Source organism: Larus michahellis, chromosome 8, assembly GCF_964199755.1.
Source record: "Larus michahellis chromosome 8, bLarMic1.1, whole genome shotgun sequence".
Lineage (NCBI taxonomy): Eukaryota > Metazoa > Chordata > Aves > Charadriiformes > Laridae > Larus > Larus michahellis.
The window spans coordinates 56208691-56222957 of record NC_133903.1 but is presented as its reverse complement, the minus strand read 5'-3'; the positions used below and the strand labels follow the sequence as shown (position 1 = coordinate 56222957).

At 49.9% G+C, this 14267-nt stretch overlaps 1 long non-coding RNA gene across 1 annotated transcript; it reads right to left on the bottom strand.

Moving 5' to 3' along the window:
- Positions 1 to 8170: 8170 nt before the first annotated feature.
- Positions 8171 to 13272, bottom strand: LOC141747838 (uncharacterized). Its single transcript, XR_012588824.1, has 2 exons — positions 9317 to 13272; positions 8171 to 8339 (listed from the first exon to the last, which is right to left on the bottom strand). It is a non-coding gene; the product is annotated as an uncharacterized LOC141747838 (long non-coding RNA).
- Between the last annotated feature and the right edge of the window lie 995 nt (positions 13273 to 14267).

Sequence of the window (14267 nt, the reverse complement as noted above, 5' to 3'; positions counted from 1 at the left end):
GCAAGGAACCCATGATTTTAAAAATGGACAGAAACCTGAAACACTACAGGAGAGCCCCATGTTCGTCCAGGACCAGCAAGAAAACCTTCCCTGCACAGGACATTTTAACAAAGAGTGTTGCTCCGGGGATTCCTCAGGCAAGAGAGGTCAGTGAACACAGTGGATATTACTGAAAGTTATAGAACTGCAGAAACACAAAAGATCAGAGCCCTGGCACAGGCTGCCCAGAGAGGTGTGGAGTCTCCGTCTCTGGAGACATCCCAAACCCGCCTGGATGCGTTCCTGTGCCACCTGCTCTGGGTGACCCTGCTCTGGCACGGGCTTGGAGGAGATGACCTCCAGAGGTCCCTGCCAACCCCTGCCAGCCTGGGATTCCGTGATTTCCTGATGGGGTTACAGCAGTGGGAAGACAGCGGGACTTTGCTGTAGCCGCCCTCGGCCTCCCGGGCTGCGGGAGCATCTCTCCGCAGAGCCCAGGGCTGCCCCCGCTCCCCAGAGCACGGATGGCCGCGGCCGCCCCCCCGCCAGCTCCTACAAACTGCCCAAAATCTCCCACAAAACCTGCAGGCCGGCGCAGGCAGAGCGATGGCAGCGAGCTGCCCTACTTTACTGCTATTTTTGAGAACTCCCTCTAAAATCCGGGACTACGGCATGACACGTCAGGCATCCCCGCATCCCGCACGCCGCCACATCCAGCCGACCACTGCCAACATCACCGACCCTCAGCGGTGCTAGCATTACCTTTTCTAAAAAATCTTCCACCTAATTCTAATACGCTTAATGAGATGCAACTAAATTTTCAGAGCTCCCACAGACAAGTGTGTCCGTTCAAGTAATAATAAAAAATTTTGCAATTCAAAAAGCATTTCTTCCCCAAATTCACTCCGGGTACATTAAGTATTACCCCTAAAACACAATGGCCATATCTATACAACATCGCACAGTTTTAGCGGGTAATCATAGCCCGTTTTGAATTAAATCAGCGACACATATTGAGTCTCCGTACTTTAATAATACATCGATTTAATTTCAACATCAAAATGAAACAACCCGTTTTGTTCAGGATCATTATGAGCAAACTCGGAATAAAGCAGGGTTTTCTGTTTCCTATGCGGAGGTGGTGGGAGCAGCTTCTCCACAGCCGCATGGCAGACGAAGAAGGGCATAACCGTGTTTCAGGAGGCTCCTTCTCCTGCGGGATTTAAATAGACCGTCAGGACGGCAGACCCGCGGCTCCTTCCCGCACACCAGTGCCGAGCTCCACGTTCCCCACCTCACGGGCTGGGGAAAAGACCTCAGAACTCCGCGATTACCCATCAAAACTAAAACCCAAAAGGAAATGCCGCAGCTGACTCCAATTTACCCACATTACTACCAATTTTCGCCTATTTTCTATTCGGTTTCAAAATTAAAAGAAATGTATGCTAGCCCAGAACAAGCCCAGGAAGAGGCAGCCGTACGGCAGAGCGGCAGCCTGTCCCAGCGCTCCGGCTGTCACACTTTTACCTGTTTCCTTGGATCAGCTGCTTGGAACAGGGAAGCCCCTTTCAGTTGTGCTCGAGCTTGGTTGACGGGGAGCAAGACAACCCTTTTCCTGGGTTATTACAATTCACTCTCTCTTTTTTTTTCTTTTTTTTTCTTTTTTCTTTTTCTTTTTTTCTTTTTTCTTTTCTCTTTTTTCTTTTTTCTTTTCCCCTTTTTTCTTTTTTCTTTTTTTTTCTTGTTTTCTTTTCCCCCCCCTTTTTTTTCCTTTTTTCTTTTTTTTAGGATTTCTTTTTACTTCCCAATTTTTCTCCGAAGAAGACGCAAACAAACTGCGCCTCCACTGCAGACTGTGCCCACCCTGGACGCCCCGCTCAATCCAGCCCCCAAGAGCCCACCCTGGGGACGTGTCCCCTGTTAGGGAGGGCGCAAGGAGGGGGGGCCCAGCACCCAAACCCCACTGCCAGGGGCCCTGAACCACGGCTGTGGCATTTCCAGTGAGGAAAGGAACCAAATATTTTTAAATCCGTGTGGGAAGTAGAGGGACACCCCTCCTGGGATGCGATTCCTCTGGTTCAGGCACCCCACACCCATCGCGCCCAAACCAGGCGTTAAATACACACTGCAGTCGAAGACGTTGCTGTCACTTCTCTTTTTGATATTCAGGAGCAGCAGCTTGAAATATTTTGCACGAATTCAGGTGTGCTTAATACCCGCTTCTTAAATAAATGAACCCTAACTTTCCATTCTAAGGAAATCCTACAGCACCGCAAGTTCTCCGTGCAAACGCATCTCTGAAAAATACAGCACGGGGGAAAATAAATAGTGTTCGTGTCAGCAGCGTGTCGCATGAATTTTAAAAAAAATGCAATTTCTCATCTCCCTGAAAGCCCACCAGCTCTAAGGATACGCTAACCGACAGGCACCTGTGCTGATCAAATCAGAAACGCAATTTTACCAGTCAGTGAAAAAACGGCAGTCCTTCACCTGCTGGTTCTCCCCCAGCCAGCCAGCTAAGCCCCCGAGATTTATTCCTTGGGAGATAAGCAAGAGCATAATCCAAAGCAACAGTTCCGTGCTTTACATTTAATCTCCCCAGTTCCGCTCTCCGCGAGCGAGCGAGCCCCCCTGTCTCGTCAGCTCAGCCCATTCCGGAGCGCGATGCACGGTGCCCCTCCAGACAAAGGCTGCCGCTTTTAATGCCTGCTTCATATGTCAAAAGCATGTATTTTTAATTAACAACACAGACTTTGACATCATGGGTAATTCTCTACCCACACATCTGACTAATACACTGTGTCCAGACCAGCTGAAGAGATAAATCTCACCAAAATAATAAAAGCAGCTTTTTTTTCCTTTTTTTTTTTTTTTTTAAATCCAAGCACAAAAGAGCTTCAGACACAAAGCTGGACAGTAAGCACACGTTATTGTTGTCTCCTACCACGGCTTTTCGCCTCAGCGAGGTGGCCTTTTCCAATCACATGTTATAGAATAAAGAGGTTTACAAAATCAAGAGCATCAGAGAGCTGCTGGGCAGGGAAATCGCAGAGTTTTTGCTTCTCTCAGTCCCTTAGCAGCATGAACGCTGCGTAAAACACAATGTTGACATTCTGCCGGTAAAACTGTGGGAACCCAGGCACCAGTTTGTTTTCTCTTTTCACAGTTCCTGGGCTTTTCAAACAGGAATTTAAAGCAGAAGATTAGGTAGGGGTGATTCCCATTGAAACCACCAAGCCACATACCCATCCCTCCTTATTCAGGAGATCACAGCGTGGTTTGGGTTGGAAGGGACCTTAAAGGCCACCCAGTGGCACCCCCTGCCCTGGGCAGGGACACCTCCCACCAGCCCAGGTTGCTCCAAGCCCCGGCCAACCTGGCCTTGAACCCCTCCAGGGATGGGGCAGCCACAGCTTCTCTGGGCAACCTGGGCCAGGGGCTCACCACCCTCACAGCCAACAATTTCTGCCTCACATCTCATCTCAGTCTCCCCTCTTGCAGTGTAAAACCCTTCCCCCTCGTCCCATGGCTCCCCTCCCTGCTCCAGAGTCCCTCCCCAGCTTTCCTGGAGCCCCTTTAGGGCCTGGCAGGGGCTGGAAGGTCTCCCCGGAGCCTTCTCTTCTCCAGGCTGAACCCCCCCAGCTCTCTCAGCCTGTCCTCCCAGCAGAGGGGCTCCAGCCCTCCCAGCAGCTCCGGGGCCTCCTCTGGCCCCGCTCCAACAGCTCCGTGTCCTTCTGCTGTTGGTGCCCCAGGGCTGGAGGCAGCGCTGCAGGGGGGTCTCCCAGAGCGGAGCAGAGGGGCAGAATCCCCCCCTCGCCCTGCTGCCCACGCTGCTGGGGATGCAGCCCAGGCTGCGGGGGGTTCTGGGCTGACAGCGAGAGCCACGCTCAGGTTCAGGGCAGGAGCACCCCAAACAAGCAGAGGGTGGAGATCTTACCCCAGAGGGACAAAAGGCACAACAGAGTCAGATCTAAATTGGGAGGAATGAGAGGAGAAGAGAAGGGGAAGGAAGGTAGACAGATACCTCAGAGAATTTCCATTGAAAGTGCAATTAAAAGAGTCTTGATAATCCCTTTTCCTCAATTAAATCAATGAGGTGAGCTGGGCCTCTAGACCAGCAGGTCCTCCTGTGGCCAGTCTCTTCTCCGTTTAGTCTGTAAAATATCACCTATGTCATGTTTACACCATAATATATGGCCGTAATATATGACATTTCAGATTGCGACACAATATTGAACAGAACATAAAAGAGGTCGGAGAAAGGGTGGCCTGCATGTGCAAGTAAAAACAAACCCCAGGCAAACAGCAAAGAGAAATACACGGCCTTTAACTACATTTCCTTTATGCAAATTCTGCTAAGTATTATGAAGTGAGCTTAAACATCCAAGTAAGACTCAAATGACCTATAAATATAGAATTAATGCACCTAATTAAGAGCCAGGGTGGTATGTTTATGGATGAGCTTGAGCACAACAGAAGCAGCGAAGATAAAACCAAACTGAGAAATACAAGGGGGGGCTGCAGGGGGACACAGGGTCTGGCCGCTCGCTCCCACCACCCCCTGGCACTGCAGAAACCCGGGGAAGGAACCGGGGGGCTGGGAAGACTCGTTGGGTCACCATTGTCAGTGAGCAGCACTAACGAGCATGAGGACGATTCTACACCGCTAGCTTCGACACATTGCAAACGTCTTTAAAGACGCACCAGCTTACTCCAAGACTGTCCCTAAAACTACCCCCAAAAACTCATCGTAAGAGCTAGAAGCCTTCAAAACCAACAGACTCAGCACCTGCCGTGCCTTACAGCAAGCACAAAGGGAAGGAAAACCACTGCTCGCCATGAAAAAAGCCCGGAGAGCAGCAGCCCCTTCCAGGAGCCCCTCGCCACCGCAGGGTGCTTCGTGCCGAAACCCCATCTCAGGGAGCATTAGCATGATCCATCAGAAGTATGGATTTACAAAAAAAAGAAGCCAGAGGCACATCTATGCTAAAAACCGCCGGGGTGGGGTGGGGTGGGCCTTTAGCCAGGCTAAAACATATAAATTCCGCTCAGCATAAACACACGGAGACGCGGTACAGTCCCAGCCCCACCAAACAGGAAGGCAAGATAGAATCATAGAATCATAGAATCGTAGAATCATAGAATCATACAATCATAGAATCATTCAGGTTGGAAAAGACCCTTGGGATCATCGAGTCCAACCATCAACTCCACTCTACAAAGTTCTCCCTTACACCATATCCCCCAACACCACATCTAAACGAGTCTTAAACACATTCAGGGATGGTGACTCCACCACCTCCCTGGGCAGCCTATTCCAGTGTCTGACCACTCTTTCTGGGAAGAATTTTTTCCTAATGTCCAGCCTAAACCTACCCTGCTGCAGCTTGAACCCATTCCCTCTTGTTCTATCACTAATTACCTGTGAGAAGAGACCAGCCCCAACCTCTCTACAGTGTCCTTTCAAGTAGTTGTAGAGAGCGATGAGGTCTCCCCTCAGCCTCCTCTTCCTCAAACTAAACAGTCCCAGCTCCTTCCATCGCTCCTCATCAGATTTATTCTCCAGGCCCTTCACCAGCTTCGTTGCCCTCCTCTGCACTCGCTCCAGCACCTCGAGATCTCTCTCGTATTGAGGTGCCCAGAACTGGACACAATACTCCAGGTGTGGCCTCACCAGTGCTGAGCACAGGGGGACAATCACCTCCCTCCTTCTGCTGGTCACGCTATTTCTAACGCAAGCCAGGATGCCACTGGCCCTCTTGGCCACCTGGGCACACTGCTGGCTCATGCTCAGCCGCTTGTCAATTAGAAGCCCCACGTCCTTTTCTGCCAGGCAGCTCTCCAGCCACGCTTCCCCAAGCCTGGAGCGATGCATGGGGTTGGTGTGGCCCAAGTGCAGGACCTGGCACTTGGCCTTGTTGAAGCTCATTCCATTAGCGTTGGCCCATCGGTCCAATCTATCCCAGTCTCTCTGTAGAGCCTCTGGAGAAGTACACTCAAACTTCACCGCAGTGAACAGGAGATGCTCTAGAGATAACAAGAATTTGTATGTAAATATTAATCACAGGCTTCCGTGCCCCAGGCTTGTTAACGGAGAGTCGCCGAGGGCATTCCATTGCTGGGACCATACTGAGCGCCCAGCGGGAAGGGCCAGGAAGGCGCAGGTGAGAAGCCGGGCACGCCGTGCGGGAGGGAGGGAGCAGCGGACCCCTGCGGGAGCAACGGCCTTCAGGAGAGTCCTCTCAGCACACAGCGGGGTGTCACCGAGTGCTGCCTATGCCCACGTTCTTTTGACAACACACCGCAAACCAACGCGGAGAGGGAGCCTCGGGGCACTTAGAGCCTTCGCTCCAACTACACCCGCAGGGTTTGCTGTTTCAGCCCGGGAGGGTTCCTGGCCCGACGCTGCATTTAGTTTGACAGAACTGCTGCCAGTGTTTTTTCCCCGCGGTACCTAAGCGGGGCCGCAGGAGCCACCCCCTGCTGCGCAGAACGACGCCGGCGACGGGTACCCGCACGCGTCCGTCCCTGCCCGTTCCTCCGCTCGGTGGGAGCCTCGCGCAGCTCCCTGCTTCCTGGGGAAGGCGATGATGAACACCACATTGTCCCCCCTGACCGCAGCCCCCACACGCCCTCCCCCTTTTCCACAGCACACAAAAAAAGCCAAATAACGGAAATCTCATATATTGTGTCACCCACTTGGTGACTTCACTGGGCTGTAATGAGCACTGGAAATAGCTGGCTTGGCCAGGAACCTAAAAAAATTGGATTACCTCGGATAAACTCCAGTGATACTGATACTCCTTGCTGAAGTCACCACCAGTCACAGATACGAAGAGGAGAGAAGCCTCCCTCCTCCCCCTCCAGCAAGCACAGGCATCCAAAGCGGCTCCAAGGCCTCTCTTCTCGTTAGCCTGCGCTGTAAGAGAAGTGATGCTGCTTTGATATTAATGGCATGGAAAGCTCACCCGAGAGCATGGCAACTCCAGCAAGGAAATGCGGATCGATCCTCAGAGCCCCTGAACTGAAGCCTTTGTAGAAGCTGAAGGCAAAAAGCAAGCCCACCAAAGAGAGCTTCAGTAGGTGGCCTCTGGTGGTGACCCATAGCTTCTCCCTGATGAGGCAGAAAATGGAGCAAGGGAACAAAAGCAAAGCAGAAAAATAGCATGAAAGGGGCTGAATGGTTGAAATGCAAGGAGCATTTGGGTTAAATGAGGTCAGCGTATCAGCAGCGATCCCCTGGGCTCAGCACTGCTTTCAGTAGTTCGGTTAAACTCTACAAAGAGCCAACAGGCACCCGATTTTGCTTTCACCTTAGGAGTGGATTATTTGGGGTAAACAAAACCAAAAAAACCACAGATGAGTTCTTATGGCTAAGCCAGCAAACACAGTTTTACGTTTAAAGTCCTTTACGTTTCGGTGACTTTAGCATAGCAACCATATTCGCAGTAATCCTCGTCTGTACGGTCTTCCAGCGCTGCCGCGGCCTCCACCCACTTGGCGAAGGCAGCCGTCCCCTCAAAAAGCCGGGTTTTGCTCTGTGCACTCTGGAGCCCTGGCCAAGCAGCGCTGAGCCACAGCCAGAGCCAAAAAAAGAGGTTTCCCCTTAGCAGAAAGAGATGGCAAAATTAAAATGCCCATAAAGAAAGCTGGAAGCCAGAAATAGAGGACCCAAAAAATCAGTAGCCCATGTGCTTTGACTCAGAGGAACAAGGAAACTGCGCAGCCCAGGTCACACTAAGAGAGAGACAACAATATGCAAAATCCTAGCACAGGATCCTAAATATTCAGATCGCCGTCACCTCCCAGAAAGACGATTTTTTTTCCCCCGGTAAGTAGGAAAACATATTTTGTATCATCATCAAAATTTATTCTAGCCCCTATCTGAACCAAAAACCAGGAGATACAATAAAAGGCAAAACTATGACTGTAGAATTACAGAAATAACATAATTAAAAATCTCGCGCGATGTAGTCTGGTGAGAGCTGCTGACAATGTGATAATCCTGCTCCCGTGGGTGCCGTGGCACTGGGAGACGGAGGAAAGGCCGGGAGGGAAGCAGAGTACAGGTAGTTGCAGGCTCTGACCCCTGAAGTTCAGGGTCGGTGCGGACCCCGCGTGTGCGGGGACAAGTGACTGTCAGGTAACTCCTCGGGCTGCCATCCGACCTCATTCCGATGTTCTGGATGGCTCCTCAGGCAGTTCAGCATCCCAGCTCCGTGGCACGAACGAGGATCCGTGGAGCAATTCAGTGGCACAGCGGAACCTGGCAGCCTCCTCCTCCCCGGACCGGGCAGTTACACGCCGTGGGACAGACCAGTGCCCAGAGCTGGGAATTCGGGGTCTGGCAGTCGTTTTCCCTAGGGAGGGGGAAGCAAGAGCACAAACTCAGAAGCGGTGCAGAGGAAGGCGAGTCCAGGAGATGGAAATGCAGAACCCCATTACGGATCTCTCTGCTGTCACAAGCAAAATGAATTTGGTGTCATGTCAGAAGTTTACAACCAGCTGCCACATTAACATATGACTGAAGGCTTAAAAGGTGGTAAGTATGAAATATCTTATTAGCAGCACAAGGGAAAAACATATACTGCAGATAACTGGTGATAAATGGTTTCTGAAAAGTTTCACATAAATATGCTGGAAGTTGCAATTTTTCAGCAGGGCTGTCAGTCCCACACCGGAGTATATCAATGAATATCGTATTTGTCTTTTCGAGGCTTTTTCATTCGGACTTTGTTTTGTTTTAGCAGTGAGACGTGATGGGGAAAATAACTCTTTGCAGGATTACGTTTCCCATCCTAACAAAAAGTAAAGTTCCTCAGTAAAGCAGGGAAAATGGGAACATTGTATTAGTTAATCCCGTTCAAGACAATTCCTTGACTTATTAATGTTGATAATTACTTCTATTTCTGGGTGATACTAGAGGGATGTAAACTGCCGAGGTTTAGGCTGGGCTGGCCACTACACAAACGAGAGAAGGGGAAGGGAGAGACTGACTTATGGGTTAGAAGAACCCAACAAACTAAAACAGCTTCAATGAAATATTAACAATGAAAAGAAAATATAATAATATTAATAAGACAATAAAGACATATATACAAATACGTACAAAACCAGAATCGAGCTCCCAGGACAATGATCACGTCACCAGCAGACGCTGGCAAGAGGGCTGACCCTTTGATCCCTCAGCTTTTACGCTGAGCATGATGCCGAGGGGATGGAATACCCCGTTGGCCAGTTTGGGGTCACCTCTCCTGTCCCCTGCTCCCCGCAGGTGCCACCCCTCTGCGCTTTCCCACTTCCCACCCTCCAACGGGGCAAATAACAAAGTTACGACCTTGGTTTTAGAGCAATAAGCGTCAGCAGGAGCCTCTCTGCACACCATTCCTTGGCATTAAATATAAGCATCAGACTTTATCGTTGCCTGTAGAAAAGACTTAACTGAAAAGTAAAATTACTGAAAAGAAAATTGATTTTTTTCTACCTCAACCCACCCCTTATTGCATACCATTTACATCATGCTCAGGTCACTACTGCTTGTTGTCTTCGAATACATACACAGACACACACGTATATATAGACCACTAATTTATGGATTATCTTTACACAAAAGTTCATTTAGGTCATGATTGCAGGTTTCTGTCTGTCACAGCAGTCTCTAAGGGCAGGACAGATGGTAGGAAATTCATCACGGTTCGTGCCCACGGGTAGTGTGTCCACCTCGAAGAAGTTACTGGACGTCACTTGATGAAGCTGGCTGCAGTTTCATCACCACTATGTTATCCTGAAAAACACTTATTGAACACTGTTAGTATTACGTAGCAATTAACATCATACAGCTCAGAATCGAGGATTCTCACCCAAGGTTAGATTTCCTTGAGGTACGCATTGGACTTTTCCATTCTTCAGCATCACCCACCAAGTACATGGGGGTCCTTGAGCAAATGCCATCCCACGGATGGGTTTGCCTTTGCCTGAAGTAAGACAACCCCAATTCCCCAAAATATTCCTTTCATGCACCACAGGGACTTTGTTTCTTTCTACAAGATGTAAAAGGTCTGACTGAGCAGGACCAGCTCAATTGATGGATCCCCAGGTATTAATTAACCAGGTGGCTTGTGCTAAATGCTTGTCCCGATTTTCAAAGCTTCCACCCCCCGTTGCTTTCAGGGTAGTTTTTAAACAGTCCATTGTGCCATTCAGTTTTCCCAGAAGCTGGTGCATGACAGGAGATACAATACACCCACTCCATGCCATGATCTTTGGCCCAATTATTTATGAGATTGTTTTTAAAATTAGTCCCATTGTCCGATTCAATACTTTCTGGAGTATTGTCACCACAAGACTTGCTTTTTAAGGCCCAGGATGGTATTCCAGGTGGTGGCAGCAGCTTTCCACCTTCGATGTTTTCCTACAATACAACAAAATCCTTCATACGCTGCCAATATTTATTTCTCAGTTGGATTATATCTGGCCTCAGAGCCTTTGTATCCTCGACTCCATAATCCGAGGGCTTGAGCTCGAGCCTCCACTGGTGTTTTCTGCCAGAGGCAGAATCAGCTCACGGAAGGGCATCATGGAGTCTCTGTTGGTGCGATATTGTCATCGATGCACCGTGGCAGTAGCAATTGGCACCTGCTGCTCTTTAACCCTCAGCAGTCCCACCACAGAAGGGTCATCTGAAAGACCGGGTAAGGTAGACAGTTGTGAAATGTCCTCAGTCTCTACAGCTGCTATACCAGAGGCCCACTGATAGCCTTTTGGGTCCACAAAATACCCTCTCCTGAGGCAGTCTATGCCAAGGATGCACAGAGCATCTGGGACAGTCACAACGGGGTGCTTCTCCCATTTATCCCCAGTCAGGCTCACTTTGGCCTCCAAAACAGTCACTTCTTGAGACCCACCTGTCGCTCCAGAAATAGTGACGGACTCTGCCCCTTTATGATTCAATGGTGTCACGGTTCGAGGAACCCACAACAATTTATTGTTGTTTAGACAATTATTCTCTCACCTGATGACCCCTGCCCACCCGGGAAGGGGAATCGGGGAAAAGCAAGGAAACCTGAGGGTTGAAATGTAAACAGGTTTAGTAGAATAAGACTAGATAATTAACATTAATGACACTAAAGAACCAGTGTTGATCCCGACAGCAATATAACATAGACAAGGACCGTCCCCAGCCCATTCCCCCACAGGGAGCCGTGCACTCCCCGCAGGGACAGCCAACGTGGGACCCTGCGAGCGCTGCGGCTGCGGGAGGAAGGGAAGGGCTCAGGGCTCCGGCACCGGGGCGAGGAGTGCTCAGGGTGGCAGCCATTAGAGAAAGAGAGAGAGAGAACTCCTCAGCAAACTGTCTCATTTCTGTGGGATGTGCCGTTCACGGTGTGAAATAATCCCGTTGGCAGCTTGGGGCCAGCGCCCGGGTCTCGCTCCTCCTCGTCCCCGCACCTGGGGAGCTGGAAACACTGAGACCTTGAAACCCGCACCCCAGAGCCGGCTGTAAAGGAAACACTGGCACAAATTCCAACACTGGAGTCTGCTAAAAGTGCGGTTTTCCCCGGCATTGGAAGAGACCTTACTGAAAAGTAAAATTACTGAAAGAGAAATCAATCCTGTGTCACTCAAAGCGGGACAGTCGGCAATAGGGTACGCTGTGCACCAGTGTCCACCAAGGCTTTGTACTCTTGTGGTTCTAATGTGCCAGGCCATCAAATCCACACAGTCCAATAAACTCAGTTGTCCCTCCCCTCCACCTGGCTGGAGGCAGGGCCCCTCTAATATTGAGCATAGTACATTCTACCAACAGACGGGTTCAGGTGGCTCGTGTGGAACCCATCAACAAATGGGTTCCTACCCGGACTGGAGAACCACTCACCCTCGACCTGAGCAGCCACACTCCTGGAAAAAACGCTTTCTTCTATTTGTTTTACCTTGCAGCTCACTTACTCGTGCCCGTAGGATGAAGGTAGGTTGTCCATCCCACTTCCTCATGTCCTCTCCATGGTCACGGAGGTAAAACCACAGGGTTCCTCGTGGCGTGTTCCGTCTCCCTTGAGCCTGTCTTGTAGAGGAGCATCTTCTCCCAACAGCTGCAACGTGGGTACATGCAGGGCAAGAGTGGGATCTTATTTCCATCCTGGACAGTTTACCAAGCAATTTTTCAAATCCTTCCTCAGCTTTCTCAGCCATTTTCTCAGCTATTTTTTCCATGGCTGCAACAGTGAGGGGACGAGAGATACTGTCTTCATACAGTCGTACTGTGTTGGCCACTTCATTTACGGTTGGTGTGTCGGCATCAGATCCTCCCCAGATCATTGTTGACAACGCGTGGGAATACATCGGTGGCGCACTCCGCACAAACTCCCGCAGCATATATTGTTTGCACGGCATTTCATCGGGGTCGACATTCACTTGCCAGTCACCATAAATCACCTCTTGCACAGCCAGTTTTCTCAGGTACTTAATACCTTTCTCCATGGTGGTCCATTTTCTCGGGCGGCATTCGATATCATCCTTACAGGGGTACCTGCTCTTTACGGCTGACAAGAGTCTCCTCCAGAGACTGAGAGTGTATGGCTTTCTCCCAATCGCTTTATCGATGCCTCCGTCTCCGGCCAGGTATCCCAACTGCCTGGCTTCTCTACCGTCTAAGTCTATGGCATCAGCCCCATTATCCCAGCACCGGAGCAACCAGCTGATTATTGTCTCACCTTCACGACGGCTAAAGTCCTCGCCCATATTTCACAAGTGAGCTGTGTGTTTTGATTTCCAACCCCTCAAGACCCTCAAAGGAAAAAAATCTGATACTTTCTCAACTGAGCAAGCCGGAATTCAAACTATTCAAGCAATCTGTCAGAGCCCTGGTCGTGCCCCACGCTGAGTGCCAATAAATCTGTCGAGGTTTAGGGTGGGTTGGCCAATAAACGAACCACAGAGAGTCCTTCTCCCTTCCCAGAAGACAGAGGGAGTGTCCCAGAGAGACACTCGGTTGGTCCCAGAAGGGGAAGGGAGAGAGAGAACAAAGGAGAGAGACTTACGGGTTGGAAAAAAAAACCTAAAACCGCTTCAGTGAAATATTAACAATGAAAAGATAATAATATTAATAAAAAATAATGAAATATATACAAAGCCAGTATTGAGCTCCCAGGATGACGATAATGTCGCTGGCAGGCACTGGGGAAATCCCGGACTGGATTCAGCAGCAGGTGGGAACTGGATTCGGGAACTGGATTCAGGAACGCGCGGATCGGGATCAAAGGCAGACGAACAGACGGGGTCCTCCTCGGACGTCAGCCATTGCAGGAAGAGGGCTGAGCCTTTGATCCATCAGCTTTTATACTGAGCGTGGGGCAGATGGGATGGAATACCCCGTTGGCCAGTTTGGGGTCACCTGTCCCGTCCGCTCCTCCCCGCAGGTGGGACCCCTCTGCGCCCCTCCGCCTCCCACCCTCCAACGGGGCAGATAACGAAATGAGCTGACCTTGGTTGTCACAGCAATAAGTGTAAGCAGGAGCCTCTCTGCATACCATTCCTTGGCATTAAACATAAGCATCAGACTTTATCACTGCCAGGAGATACTGTCTGAAAAACACGCCGTTAATTTGAGAGAGCACAGTCAGTTAGGAGAGACTTAACCGAAAAGTAAAATTACTGAAAAGAAAATCGGTCTTGTTCCACCTCAAACCAGGACAAATTAATAAATTGGCTAATAAGATTTTGCTCGTGACTAAATCAAGCAAAAGATAACCTGGACAACCAAAGTATAGCTGATTTTCGTCCTGAAAAACATTTACCTGATTTTACGCGTTTCCTTCTCCCCTGTCCAGGTATGGGTTGCAACTAGCAAATACAACCGGCAGAAATCAGCAGTGCAGCAGCCCACACCGAACAGCCAGCACCGGGCCAAAACTGTTCGTTACGTGATGACTAATGCCACGGGGGATCGCTGGAGAAGCAGCAGGATTATTGATCTGTGTTGGACAAAGTGGGAACTGCGGTTGCTAAAAACCAGAATTCGGATTTTGAACGTGTTATAGGTCCGGTTCCAGGCGGGTTTGTCCATCCTCTGATCTGTCCTATCGGTCCATGTTACACTGAGCCCAAGCACCTCGTGCTCTGCTCTGCTGCCTCCTTGCCAGAGGGACAGGCACAAACTGCGGAGTTCAGAGGGAATAAACTGAAATTATTTAAGAGCTGGATGGAGTTGGTGTATTAAAACAAACAAATTTAGCTGCCACCATTGTGAATATTCACTTGGCTGAACAGCAAAGGGGAAGTCAGTATAAAAC